The sequence below is a fragment of the Pelecanus crispus genome, chromosome 5, assembly GCF_030463565.1.
Source record: "Pelecanus crispus isolate bPelCri1 chromosome 5, bPelCri1.pri, whole genome shotgun sequence".
Taxonomy (NCBI): domain Eukaryota; kingdom Metazoa; phylum Chordata; class Aves; order Pelecaniformes; family Pelecanidae; genus Pelecanus; species Pelecanus crispus.
In genome coordinates, this window is record NC_134647.1 from 38,504,930 (window position 1) to 38,518,337 (window position 13,408).

The window sequence follows — 13,408 nt, forward strand, 5'->3', positions numbered from 1 at the left end:
AAGAACAAATACAAAATGATAAAGTCCTAACGATTTTGAAGTCACTTGGTCTTTTGTTGCCAGAGAGGCAAAATGCTTTGATTCACAGAGAAAACATCTTCTCCATAGAACACCAAAACTAATAGCTTCAAGGAATGCTGTGCGATCTCTCTTGAATGGCTGAACTACTAAAACAGACCTGTTATTTACAGAAGTACAGCTTTTTTCATGATATTTCTCATAAGGGAGTGTTTACTGCAGTCCACAATAGCTGTAAGACACACTCAGGTGCACAGATGTGGCACAATCCTGACACAGAAGGAAAAACTTTCTCAGAGCATCATCCGCAGAGCTCCTGCCCTTACAGATTGACTCCCACTGCGACTCTCTTCAAGACTCATTAATCCCCTTCAGATCATTTTGTGTGTAGCCATAGCAAGTCCTGTTTTCAGCAACACACACATAAATGTGTGTGTGGATATCCAAAGTGGCAAAAAGCTACTGAAGCTGTCACTTGAGATAATTAAAGTTATCTGTCCTTAATTATTTTCATTTGTAATTTTTTCAGCAATGTGGAAAAGTTCTCCGCAGTCCCAATTCTGGGAAAGATGAGAAAAGAAATTCAGTATTAAAATGAAATATCCCTAAGATGTTTCAAATTTTTAGGAGTATAAAATTAAGTAATGCAAGTCCTTATTTAATAAGATATTCAGACAAAAGGTTTGTGCAATACCTAGACATGTTGGTAATTTTTTGTTGGGAAAAACACCAGAAAAAAAGAGAGGTAAGGGAATGTAATGACACTTTATTATTCAAACTACAACTTAACTATAACATTTTCAACCATCGTTCTTTGTGTCATTCATTACCACATACTTTTTTCTTCAAATTAAAACGTTCATACAATCAGAAATGAGTTTTATTATATTTAGTACCTGGCAAACATTTACTGACTTCAGCACAAAAGGGTTTTAATTCCCGCCCAAGAGGAAGACATTAAGCCTAGGGTTAAATGCAAAGTGAATTCCTACCAGCTGTCCTTTAAGCAAACTGAACAAAATGGATTGAAAAATAGAAAACTGACCCCAGTACATACAAAGTTCTTTGTTTTAAAATATTTTGTGTTTTAAACAAATCTCTGTTATTCTTCATGTAGTTTAAAAGCAAAAACTTATTTAATATGGTAATTATTAGTGGTATCCTTTTTATTGCTCTCTATTATTGCTTACACTTTTCCTTTTAAATACTGGAGGCTGATGGAGGATAATGAAACAATCAGGTTTAAAAGAGTCTACATTTCACACAGTATTATTTTTGTCATCCTGCTCCTAGGTCAAGGTCAGAGAGGGAAATACTGTTCACAGGCTCTCTTTATAGTCTCAGTGGTCTCCCTAATGGAGTAATTAGACTCAGTCGAGCCTGACTGCAACACCACACCAAGTAGATGCATTTGCGGTCCCAGCTGGCAGAAAGGGCTCATTCTGGTCTGCTTTTGCTGGAAAAAGCTTTTTAAATCCTTCCTTTGCCAGACACAGCTCAAGGCTTGCAGACAGAAAGGCAGGCACTGGAAAAAAAACCCACATCTGTGAAAAATACACGTATAGCAGAACTGGCCAACGTTATATTAAACGCTTTCCTCAAATCACTTAAAAAGGTCCTGCGGAAAATAATATAAAGGTAATACTTTCTGTAGAATGCACATAGCTTAGTGAATGCTATTACAAACTCATACAATTTTTTAAATTCAGCCTCAACACTGCATCTTTACTAAGTTTGCTCAGAGGGAGAGGCACATCAGACAATACCAAACTGTTTTCTGAACCCCTCAATAAAACAATATGCAACTTCTCAGTGAAGGTGGGTGTTTCAGCAACAAAAGCATAAGCGTTTCACGGGCGAAATGAAAGAAGAAACTGAGACGCCACCCAGTCCTAGAACATGAAGAACAGCTTCACTCCTGACCTCCTCTCAGAGGACAGCAATACCTAAGGGTATTCACAGCCTGCAAACTGCTGTTCTACAGTCATTATGTTAAACAATCTGAAAAACACACTAAAACGCCAAATAATTATGAAATGATGAAAGTTATACTTGTATATAATTATGTTACACAGATAAATTTTTTTTCATTAACGAAATCTTTCACTTTTCATGGTCCTTCTTATCCAGACTCCTCTAAAGAACTGCAAATCCTTCACATGCACCATACAACTGTATAGTTATATTCTACATGACTTTACATTAAAGGTGAAACAAGACATTTTTCTTTATACTCCTGCATCTAAGCTATCTTGCTATAAACATACCTTTATACTGCCCCGCATGTGACTAATGATATAGAAAATAACAAAAAAAAAAAAAAAAATCAGGTGGAAAAACTTCCAAGTTCAGGTTATAAACTATACCCTTTTACTTCTTTTCTATTAGAAAATACACTACTTTTATTGCTATTTCACAAGACCTTCAAAGGCCATGCTATTCTTAAATACAGCAATCCTCCAACAAAATATTGTCCTTTTACTCGTAAGCCTTTATCTGCTAGTTGCAGATTATATCACATCCACTTTTTAAATAATATTTAAAGGTCAAACCAATAAGGCATAGAAAATGTTGTACATCTTGTAAAATTCAAACAAGGCACTGCAGAAGCCACAGGGGGGTACTTGCTAAAATGATCGAGCACTTTTTAACATATTTATTCAATGATTACCAGGGGCACAATGTAATCCACTTCCAATGGAAACCCATGGGAGAGGAAAACTCTGCTGAAAATTAAAAAAAAAATCTTTGGAGTTTCTTCCTCATCTGCTTTCAAACCATACAAAGGAGAAGTTATAGCTCAGAATACATCTACACTACAGTTTATTATAAAGATACCCAAGCTAGTTTTAAATTGCTACCCAAAAAAACCCCTTTGGCAACAGGGATTCCCAGGTGAGGGAGTTGACCAAGCTGGGAAGCACAGGGGTCCAGGGGCAGACAAATACCATTGGTCTGGGGAGAGTCTTGGGGTACTCGGAGCATTACTGCCAACAGCGGCAGTTTTTGATACAGGATAAACTTTTTAGCTACTTAAGCAATTCAGTCTCACTGGATGATTGCAACTTTGCTCTATATGCTATCAACCCATCCTTGAAGTGCAGAAAATACAGATAGGAGAAAGTGTTGATTTTTATAGTTCTGACTAGTACAATTTACCAATGCAAATCTTTAGTCAGTCTGTATCAGATGCTTCTAAGGTGATCTAATCTACGTGCAGAGGTAACAAACAGGTAGATATTAAATGACAATCCTGTTTCTATTTGAGATTAAGTGTCTGCATTTTTTCCTATGTCATAAATTTGTTCAGGTTAGAAGGGACCTTAGGGGAACATATAACTTGCTGCTCAAAGGGTCTCAATGAAGTTGCTCAGGGCTTTATCCAGACCAGTATTTATGGCCTGCAATGCCAACTTCTAGGTGTGCAGTCTACAACAGCAGTCCCTGAAGCCATAAATTCCTATACTGTGCCTAAAGAGCATTAAACATGTCAAAAGAAAATTCAAAACCAATAGCGACTCAGAGAGGTGTTTTGAAGTCAGCACCTTCTACCCCTGTAAGAAATAGAGCTTTCAGTTCTTCCAAAAAGAAGCATTTAAATCAGCTTGCTTTCTCCCTGCATGGGTAATTACTGCAATCTATAGGCTGTCACATACGAAGTGTCAGACATTTCTCTGATCACACACACACACAAAAGAAGAGGGAGACAGATCTGTGTTTCATGAGAAGTCACATCTTGCTGGAATGCCACGTAGGATGCTGAGCCTGCAGGAGATGTAGACATGCTGGCAGAAGGACCACCCCAGTGCTGACAAGAGACAGCAGCCAAGATCCTCCATCCTTTCAAAGCTGAGATAGTTTTGCCCCACCAGAAGAACAACTTTTGATGCTAAAGTTAGGGGACAGCTTGCAGATGCATAGACAGGTTTTGACTGCCAAATGTCTTCTCCCATGGTGAATCGAGCCCTTGTTCAGATCCCCGTAATTCTGGGCATAAACTCCACTTTGAGGTACCAAGAGTGCTTGAGCGCAGTCTTTTTCAAGCATTAATTTAATTTAAACAAATGCCTACACTACTGTTCAGAAATGCAACAACTTCTAATGGTAAGATATGAAAAGAAAGCTTTCATGACAATACAGATATGTTCTTCTTTGAAAACTTATACATAAACCCTGGAGGAAAAATAGAAAGAGCATAGTAGGAAAGAAAACTTTTAAAGCAAAATTTGACTTCCATTACTGCTGCCACATGAATGAACATTTCAAAGTACAGCTGTTTACCGGACAAACTAACACTTTGGAAGTGTGTGGGCATATATGCCTATATACAGACATTTATGTATGATATTTATGAGAATTTGTATTATATTTATATATGTAATTAAAGTTACTATATTAATACGATAGTAATGAGAATTTATGTACTTGTTGCTATAGTAACAAAAAGTTAACTTTTATGTGTCCATCCTACTACAGCAGAGCTGCACTGCACTTGCTTCAGGGGAAAACTGTCTCCAGAAAAATGGGTTTTAACAAGACTACTTTCTTAGAAATCCCTTCTAGCAGGGTGTTTGAGAATTTCTGTTGAGTAATATTTATCAGTTTTTGCAGACTCACCTCCCTGTTTCTGGAGCATCCTGCTCCAAGTTTGATTGATGAGTTAATTATTGTGCCAGCATTATCTCACAACAGCAATACAGTTTTCTGCATAGCTTGTTGTTATCATGGGTTTTGAGTTGGTATTGATAGTCCAAACACCAAAATGCAATTTTCATTTTCTCAGAATGTTTATAAAATATAAAGACATTCCTCCTGCTCATGGTCAATCTTTGAGACAAATCCTCTCTCCTTCCACAGAGATCTAAATACTGTATTTCTATATACATATTATTAATAATATATATTATTATAATATATATTAATAATATATTATATATATTTAAAAATATACAAACCTCCATCTTATTCAAAAAGCATCAGAAATGCCTTGATCATTTATAGAGGTTTGGGGTTTTTTTTAGCTTGCTTGCTTGCTCACTTAGACTGAATGCTTGTGTGAATGGATGCATTGCGTGTAGAATATATTGAGGATATTTGGTTCTGAAAACAAAGGTAGCCCATGATCTTCTTATTCAGTGAATAATAAATCCATTTTCTATTCTAGGTCTCACCTCATTTCATCTAGATCCTCATTTCAACCACTAGCGAGAGCTCCATATCCTCCTGGGAGCTTCCCTGGTGTGGTCAGCACCACTGGTGTCACCAGCTGTAGCTACCAGCAAGGCTCCTAAAAGCCGTAGGAAAAAAAGACAGCTTTTCCAATGACCAAGACTTGACCAATGGACATCATAGGACAAAGACAATGAACTAGAATCCAAATTCAATTAAGCTTCCACAAGTAACACATTTTGATTAGTGATATACATCAATAGGTCAGAAGGTCTGAGGAAAATCAGGGGAAGAAACATATGCTGTCATTTTAGAAATGTTCTTTCTGGGATTCAAATGGGTGATCAACATAAGTTTCATACATCACAGGCCTAGATTGATCCAAGTACACCTAAAATAACTACAACTTCTATTTAAAATTCAGTAATAAGTAACCTACGTTTGTAGCTTTGCTGTGCTGCACTTCTAATGTCTGGAGTAATTTTGGTATTTTTCTCACATTTAAAAACATGGGAGAGGAGCAGTGGGGTGAATTCTTCTTTTCAAGGTATCTCCAGAAGTGAACATCCAAGTGCCTGCATGCAGAGTAATCTCAATTTTGATGCATTTACCCGTAAACCAATGGTGTTTACATAGATCCTACATTATAAGCAATTAAAAATGGCCTAGCATTTGAAATACAAAGCCTGTTTAATGCTATGGCAAGCACTTCCTTAAAACAAGTATGTAAAATTTACTAAAGATATACAGAAAAGGTAGAAACAGATGAATATTTAAAATATAAGTCAGAAGCTGTACTTCAATAATATTCCTTTTCTCCTTTCACCCCCAAATTTATAATGAAAATATCTTGCTTGACAGGCTTCTAGATATTAAAGATGGTATTAACCACTACTTTGCCAAAAAAGAAAAGAAATGAGTGGAACATGTTTGCAGCTCTTGTTGCCATTGTTAAAAATTTAATCCCATTCTGGAAAAACTACATAAAGATATGAAAAAAAAAAAAAAAATAGCACAAGGAAAGATGCAGCTTCATTTCTGAAGAAACAGAGAGAGAATAAATGTTCTGATCAGCCTCTTCTGAAAAGGTGGAAACAGATAAAAACAGTCCAGTGGTGAGAGTTTCTCAGCAGTGCTGGAAGGAAAAGTGAACAACTGAATTGCAAATTTAGTTTTTCAGGTGCTTGTCTTTATTTTCTCAACTCAATGCAGATAGTGTTGCCATCTAATTCTTCCCTTGCTAAGCTCCCTCTTTCTACCTGGCTTTGTCAATAAAGTCATAATATCTTTCAGAAACAGGAGGATGGGCAGGGTGACTTCTAGGAAGCTGTTTAATGGACTAATAAAACAAGTTATATCAATGTTTCAATCCCTAAACACTTTTTCTCAAAAGAGCAACAGAACATCCTATTTCCTCATGAGCTTGTCCACTAACTGGATCTACTTTGTTATATTAGTATCATTCCAATAATTTCCAAATCCTGTTTAATGCTGTTTTCAAGTCACAGTCTAAACATGGCACTTGAATTAAGTTCATCAGAAAGCTTGTTCCTGAAGCAAGTGGTGTCTTGTCCCATACAGGAGGCAGTAAGGAAGTGAGATAACATACTTTTGGGATGATGGACTCTGTTTGTATACTTGTTCACTTTTTCTTACAAAGCAGCTGAAATATGCAGTGTGTAGACATCCCATTTTTGCTTGGTTTGCACCAGTCTTCTAAGTAACCTGTGGGCCTCTCAGCACAGGATATTACAGTTCCTATCAGTTATACGTGATTTGAAAGTGACTGGAAAAAATTCTAAAAGAAATATAGGACTATTAAATACAAAACCAAAACACAGTTAGGTCAAAGAGTCCATGAACTGCAAATTATTAACAGCTGGCAGACCCCTCTGAGGAAATCTCACTAAAAGCTTGCCTAGTTAATCTATTTTTTCCCAGGTATCACCTAGTAGCCATTTAAGATACAGGGCTGGATGGACAAAGATCTCATCTGGTCAAGCGTCTCATTTGTTCTAGTGGAAAAAAAAAAATGCTAAAGTATCCTCCAAGGGCTTTTTCTTTAAAAAAAAACAACAAACCCACACAAAAAAAACCCACAACAACACACAACAAAACACAGTGCATTCTATAGATGAGTATCACAGTCATTTATCTTTCAAAAACCGGTTAGAACGAGTAATGAGAAAATATGAGTACATCAACAGTTTCTTAAACACATGGATTTCTTCCCTAACCAGACATCAGACTGCCAGCCTTCTACCTCAAAACACTTCTCCCCTACCCTACTCATGTCCTCATTGGAAGAAAAATTGCCCATTTTCTCTCCATTTCTCTGTTCCCAATTAGTATTCCCCTGCCCCGCAATCTGAAAAGCGCATAGACAAGGGGGAGATGGTTACAATTGCAAACGCATTCACTTTTAAATGTATTTTGAGAAGTGAAAATTGTGCTGATTATTCCAAATGTAAATAATGCCACTGAAGTTATACAAGTCAATTGACTTAAAACTACGTGGCAGCAAGATTTACGTTGACCTTCTAAAAACTTAAGTCCACACTACACACAAATAATCATGCACTGTATTGTGCTATGCACAGCCTGATCAACTGAAAAGATCATTAAAAATGCACCTTTTTTTCCCCAAGTGCCACTAGCTAATAATAGCTCTGTCAACTTCTGTAATTTTCCTCTTAGAAACTATTTAAAAAGAAAATCATGCAGGTGGCCTGAGTTGACAAGTTCAGGGTTCAGTTGGGGTGTCAGTAGATGACCAAATTTTTCCTTTTTGTCCTTTTAAAAGGATTATGTTGGTGGTTTTACACCATAAAATACAAACTATGTATTCAAGATACTCCACAACTCAGCGCTTTGTTACTAATTGTGATCTACTTAAATAGCTGTTTCAGGGATTATTTGTACAGTACCCAGCAAAATGGGTATCTGGCTTGTAGATAATGGCATCATTAGCAATAGAATAGATCTTAGTGACAGTTTACATTTTTATGGATCAGCAGAGTTGATGCAAGAGTAATGGAATTCCTTTCCCTTTCAGAAAGGAAAGTGGCATCACGATTTCTTCTCAAATGTGTCCCAGCCCCACTAAAGCAATAAGTTTCAGTTCTCTATGTTGAGACCTTCTCAGGAAGAGTTCCTTTCTCATATAGATTTCATTATAACCCCCCTTGAAGTTTGACTTTATTCCTTGATTCCATAAAAATACCCTTTCACCAAGTTATTGTTATCTAGAAATGCAAGCCTAATTCTAAACATTCTCTCAACTACTTTTGTTTGTTTTGTTTTGATCTACAAGAAAAAAAAAAAAGTCACAGTAAAGTTTAACAAACTTAGAACTGCTTGCTGTTATTTTTCTTAGGATGCATTTTATAAATAAAATTTATTCTACTTTATCCACAACTTTGCAGTTCAAAGAGCAAGAATGAGACCGCTCCAGATGTCAAAGACCTAGTGGGCATACACAACTGGTGTGCTGGGTGTGCACAGCAAACCTAACACATCTGACAGATAACTCATGGTGCAGCAGTGCTGCATCACACACACAGCAAGTGTTTTTGCATGCCTGATACATTTCCTTCCTATAAGCTTTACAGCAGAAAAAAATTGGAAACAGTGCATTTGTTTCACTAAATGTTAATTCACTAATGTACACTTTTTGAAGGGTTTTTAGTCCATTCATTGCACTGTTAACACTTTTTTTTCCCCTACTGTTTCATTCAAGCTGCTGTTTCTTGTGAAGTAAGTTCTATTGAAGTGATTGAATGGCAAATTTTTTAGAAATAACTTCATTGTTTCAGTCAAATCTACTGCATGGTTAAACATCACTGCTTATTTGCATGATCTTTATAATGAAAGTGTCCTCAGTATGCTGGCTGACTTTGCTATGTTAGGCCCAATATACACATTAATCATGTAGCTAATCTAGTTCTCATCTGACCTTGATTTAGTAAAACCACAATATTGCAAAGAAATTAGGTCCTCTGGAGGTATTTTATCAGACTTACAAATCTTTATTGCTACCTACTTTTTCACTTTGCAAAAGGACTGAAAGGTTATTGGATACTTTGTTCATGTTCTGCCTCTCACTATCACCTCTTTCTCCTCTCTGGTTATGAGTTTCAGCCAAACATTTCTGTGGGTTTTTTTTCCTTCTCCCTGAGGATTTCAAAATAGTCTTGGGAGAAACAATTATTTTCATTAAGGCTGTTATTAAAAGATTCAATTACAGGCAAGCATACAGTAATAAAACTATGAAGGTGCAAGTCCACACAGCCAGGTCATAAGCTACTGCCATGACAACACTCCCTTGGCATGTTTAATATTAATACACAGACTATCCCAATCTTGAAACTTTTTATAGTAAGAAAGTGGGGAAGGAGAACTTGACTTTTAATTATAATACAGGCATAAACATTCCATTGTGCCCTAATCTTTCTTCCATGAATATTTATAGCCTAACGAGCATCAGTTCAAAGGGAAGGGAGAGACATGACAGGTTCACAGGGGACACAAGCTCTCATGGACTTCAGAACGAATTCTTAAATGCCCTACATATAAAAGCCACAAAGAGAATAACTGGTACTGGAGGGATTAGATACAGAGTCGAGTAAGTGTTACTTAACCCCCAGTGTCTCAATTTAACCAAAATCCCCTCTCAGATTGCAGCTGAGAGGCTACAGAGACTACACCATAGTTGATGTGCTGCAGGAGCAGTTCCACTGCCCTTCTCCCACCAGAGAAGTCCTCTGTGCTCATCCTCTTTGCTAAGGATTTATGTAAGAGGGGAGTGAAGCTGTTAAAATGCTTTAAAAATTGTTTCAAACGAAGACTTTTTTTTGACCTTTTGGTGATGAATATGAACTGAGAGATGCTAAGGTTCACCCTCCCATGACGATAATCCTCTTAGAAACCAGACCAGTATTGCTCCTTGCCTCAGGCAGGTGACAGTCGCGGTGAGGACATGCAGTGTCACACTATCAAAACTGGACAACTTTAACTTGGCACTGGAGGGCAATCTTTAGGCTTGAATCAGGATAGTATAAGCCCCTGTATATTCCAAATGTTTTATTCCACAGATGTTTATCCTTTATTAAGTACAGTGTGAGTACTGCTCCCTTATAACAGTGTTCCAAGTTTACCTGGATGTTCTGCCATCTACAAAACATAAAAGCTACAGGAGAGATGCTAACTATTGAAAATAAGCACCAGAGAAACATGTCAGAGTAAAGGGAAGGGTCCAATAAGAGTTTAACCTGCTTACACTTGATTATTATGAAAAAACTGATTTTTAACATGGCAATCCTTTCATATTATGCCTGGTGTCTTGCCTCAAACTAAGAGTAGCCAGTTCAATAGCCTATTTCTTTCCCTCTATCTATTTAACCTTTTCCAAGGCTGGGGGAGGCTGGGGGGGGGGGGGGGGGGGAGTGGGGGTGGGAATCACACTTGTATGGTAGTTTGTTGGTCCAGGTAAACCTGCTTCAGGTCCCCATAAATACTGGGCTCCATGGTCTTTTTATTTATCTCAGTATGAACTCAAATGAGGCATGCTCAGAAGCCAAGAGAGAAACTGCTCTGAAGCTACTGGTGAATGACATAGTAAAATAATAAAAGCAACATGGAGAGCCACATTGAATAGAGAAGTTGGGTCAGAAAGCCCAGATAATTTGTGAAGTTCTATGAAGTATATGTCAGTCAAGACCTTAAGATGACAAACCATGTTTACACTTTTCCCTCTCTCTCAACCCCACAATGTCCACACAAGTGGCTGTGGACATCATTTACCTGGACTTCAGCAAAGCCTCTGACACAGTCTCCCATAGCATTCTCCTTGGGAATGCTGGCAGCTCATGGCTTGGACGGGTGTACTCTTCGCTGGGTAAAAAGCTGGTTGGGTGGCCGAGCCCGGAGAGTAGTGGTGAATGGAGTTAAGTCCAGTTGGCAGCCGGTCATGAGCGGTGTTCCCCAGGGCTCCATTTTGGGGCCAGTCTTGTTTAATATCTTCATCAATGATCTAGATGAGGAGATTGAGTGCACCCTCAGTAAGTTTGCAGATGACAGCAAATTGGGTGGGAGTGTCAATCTGCTCAAGGTTAGGATGGCCCTGCAGAGGGACCTGGACAGGCTGGACCGATGGGCCGAGGCCAACTGTATGAGGTTCAACAAGGCCAAGTGCCGGGTCCTGCACTTTGGGCACAACAACCCCATGCAACGCGACAGGCTTGGGGAGGAGTGGCTGGAAAGCTGCCTGGCCGAAAAGGACCTGGGGGTGCTGGCTGACAGCCGGCTGAACATGAGCCAGCAGTGTGCCCAGGTGGCCAAGAAGGCCAACAGCATCCTGGCTTGTATCAGGAATAGTGTGGCCAGCAGGAGCAGGGAGGTGATTGTCCCCCTGTACTCAGCACTGGTGAGGCCACACCTCGAATACTGTGTCCAGTTTTGGGCCCCTCAGTACAAGAAAGACATTGAGGTGCTGGAGCATGTTCAGACAAGGGCAACAAAGCTGGTGAAGGGTCTGGAGCACAGGCCTTATGAGGAGTGGCTGAGGGAACTGGGATTGTTTAGCCTGGAGAAGAAGAGGCTGAGGGGAGACCTTATCGTTTTCTACAGCTACCTGAAAGGAGGTTGTAGTGAGGTGGGTGTTGGTCTCTTCTCCCAAGTACTTAGCGATAGGATGAGAGGAAATGGGCTCAATCTGCACCAGGGGAGGTTTAGATTAGGTATTAGGAAAAATATCTTCATGGAAAGGATAGTCAAGCATTGGAAGAAGCTGCCCAGAGAGGTGGTGGAGTCACCATCCCTGGAAGTGTTCAAAAAACAGGTAGATGTGGCACTTCGGGATACGGTTTAGTCTAGTCTACCCTTAATTGGTTTAGTGTGGACTTGGTAATGTTAGGTTAATGGTCGGACTGGATGATCTTAAAGGTCTTTTCCAACCTAAACAATTCTATGAAGTGGCCTCTGCCTTTCGCTGTTCTGAAAATCTGTCCAAGGCAGGCTTCTGTCCAAGCTGCAGCCTCATGTTAATGAAACAAGTCTACAACAAGCTTACTATACATCCAATTAAAAAAAAAAAAAAAAATTAAAGAATAAGATCATTTTTATTGTATCTACAAGCAAACACATTCCCATTTCTTTTTTACTGCATCTATGGTACTTTTAAATTCTAATACATATTTACATGGGTAATTAAGCATAGTGGCTTAAAAGAAATTTTTAAATGGTAATTATCAACTGGAATTATTCCCAGAAGTTATTTCTAAGATCTGGGGCATTGCACTTGACTAAGTTTCAGTAGTACTATATAGCTTCCTACTTTTCTTTTTCCCCAGCTAAAGGTAGATCACAAAACTATTTGATCCAGATGAAATTGCTACGATAAACATGAACTGTGGCTTTTCACAACTAGTACTGCTCCTCCAGCAGTTTCAGAGGAAATCTGGCACTATAGCTAAGACTGCAAATATCTAAGTAGGAGACACCCTGCAGTCTGGAAAGAAAATGTCAACAAGCACAACACTTGCACCAAGATTATGTACAAGAACAGTACAGCCAAAAATATTCTAAAATACCAGGAACTGAAATTCCCTTTACTTGCACGCACATGAAAAGCTTCTTCCTTCTCTGAAATTCAACATGAGCTATTGTAGCTGTACCTTCAATTTTGACGTTCATAACTGATAGCAAACTAAAAATATTTGTCTGTTGATTCACCTGTTGTTTCTTCTATGGTCACTTGCCTCTTAACACCTCCTTTGCAAACACCAAGCAGAACTGCTCATCACCCCAAAATCTTCCTACCAAGCCAATATAATAACTTACGTGAAGTTTTAGGCATACCTATTAAATTTTAGTTTGCCCTCTCAGGTGATGTGCTATGATCCTTCAACAAGGTTAAGCCAAGTACCATTATCCCACAGGAAAAATTAGTTGAAACCACTGTGACAAATTATTTTGCCATAGTTCAGTGGAAGATTGAAAAAGTCTTTCCCATCCTTCCTTCGTTACACTGGCATGTGTGCGCCAAGTGATGAACTATGCTGGGGATCCCATCAGTTAATTAGCTAATACAAAAAACCCACCAATCCTGTTCATCACTGGAGAGCAGAAATTTTCATGGCTGGTAAAAGAGGAATGGATATCTGGACACAAACAAGTGGATGGAGACCACAGGGGATAGGATTGTTTCATTTGGCATGAGAAG